The 1,871-nt window shown below is 38.2% G+C and overlaps 1 pseudogene; it reads right to left on the bottom strand.

Annotated features, from left to right (window-relative positions):
- Window positions 1-204: 204 nt before the first annotated feature.
- LOC111895060 (G-type lectin S-receptor-like serine/threonine-protein kinase SD2-5) lies at window positions 205-1,592 on the bottom strand (annotated as a pseudogene).
- Between the last annotated feature and the right edge of the window lie 279 nt (window positions 1,593-1,871).

Raw genomic sequence — 1,871 nt, 5'->3', positions numbered from 1 at the left:
ATACAGCTCTACTCACAGACCTCAACAAAATTATGTTGCTAAGAGAAGAAATAGAACATTGAAAGACACTGTGAGGACGATGCTATGTGAATCCAAGTTACCTATTTTCTTTTGGGTTTAGGCGATTAACACTACTTGCTACATTCAGAATCATGTTTTAATCAACAAAGCTCAGATGAAGACACCGTACGAAATTCTATATGGTTATAAGCCTTTAAAGATACCCAGCAAGTGTTGACTTTCTTTTGGCTGAGATATATCGAGATTTTTCCTCCCACATAAGATCTCTAAAAGAACGATCCCAAAGCTATATACATCTACCTTTTCGGTGATAATTAAGCCGAAGCATTCTGGAGCCATATAGCCAAAAGTCCTCTCACTGTGCTCATCACTTGGCAGCTTTGAACTTTATCCATGAGCTTAGATAACCCAAAATCAGATACTTTGGCATTGAAATTGCTATCTAGGAGTATGTTTTGAGGTTTAATATCAAGGAGAATGATTTTTTGTCGACATTCTTCATGAAGATATGCTAAACCTTTAGCAATATCAAGAATAATCTTCTTTCTACATTCCCACTTGAGTGCGTTCTTTCTGTCTCCATTGTAGATCCATCCATCTAGTGATCCATTACTCATGAATTCATAGACGAGAAATCGCTCTGATTTCCATGCACAAAATCCTCTAAGTTGAACTAGATTCACATGGTGAATGATGCCAATCGACTCAACCTTTGCCATGAATGATTTCCTAACCTCATTCCAGTCTACCTGCATGAGACCAAGACCATGAAGACATTTTACTGCAATCTTTGAGTCAACTTCGAGAGAACCTTCGAAAACGGATCCAAATCCTCCTTCACCAAGCTTTTTGCTGAAATTCTCTGTGGCTGTTTTTAGTTCTTCATAGGAAAACTGAGTAGGCATTCCTGGCACTTTATCTAGATACTCTTCTTCCATTTCACCATCCACCTCTTTCTTTTGGCCTATGAACTTAGTAAAAACTACAACCACAATGACAAGAAGCACCAAACATCCAACTATGGAACCTAGAATCGTCGTAACATGATTTTTTCTCTTTGGTGATTTATATCTTCCATTCTGGACTTTTATAAAAGCAGAAGAATGGACTTGATTGTTTGCATCTACATCAAAGTTGGTCATAGTAAAAAGCTCAGAAGGTAAATCACAATACCCACTTGAAGAATTCAAACCGAAGTACTCAGATATAGCTGCTTTGCATGAGCAGTTGTTCAGACATGCTTGTTTACAAGTCTCCATATCCACATGCTCCATGTTAGCTGTATAGGTGAAGTACTTGATGTTCTTGAGTTCAATGAAATGTTGATCTTATGTAGCATTACATGTGAGAGGAGTAACTTGAGAGCAACCCTTGTTTGGTTGGCTATCACCCACTGCTCTAAAATATTCTATCACCGGAGAGCTTGACTTCGGACAACTACATTGTACATCACCCGAGCAAATGGCGTTTCTCCCACAAGCCAACGGATAAGAACAATCTCCAAAATCATATTCAGTTAGCAGATCAGCCACCATCTCCCCTCCAAAGGCTTTCAAGTGCCCATATGGCATTAGTTTTGTATATTCAAGTGGGATTTCTTGAGGTACATTAATGCTGTCGAGCTTAGTAGAAGAATTGAAGAAACACAAACTCCCATTTAAGAGCTCAACATAAATTCTTTCTTTATGTATATTTGTGACAGTTATCAAGCGTTAGTAATAGACTTGAGGTGGGTTTGATTCGACATAAGCAAACAGACCGTTATCAGTGAGTTGAGGATAGTAAGAATCTTTTTGAGCCATCCAATTGGTTGAGGAAATACTAGGTATCAACTTCTGTCCTTGCAATAT

This window comes from Lactuca sativa, chromosome 1, assembly GCF_002870075.4.
Source record: "Lactuca sativa cultivar Salinas chromosome 1, Lsat_Salinas_v11, whole genome shotgun sequence".
Lineage (NCBI taxonomy): Eukaryota > Viridiplantae > Streptophyta > Magnoliopsida > Asterales > Asteraceae > Lactuca > Lactuca sativa.
Note: the sequence above shows the minus strand (reverse complement) of the source record. Positions and strands in the feature narration are given on the sequence as shown.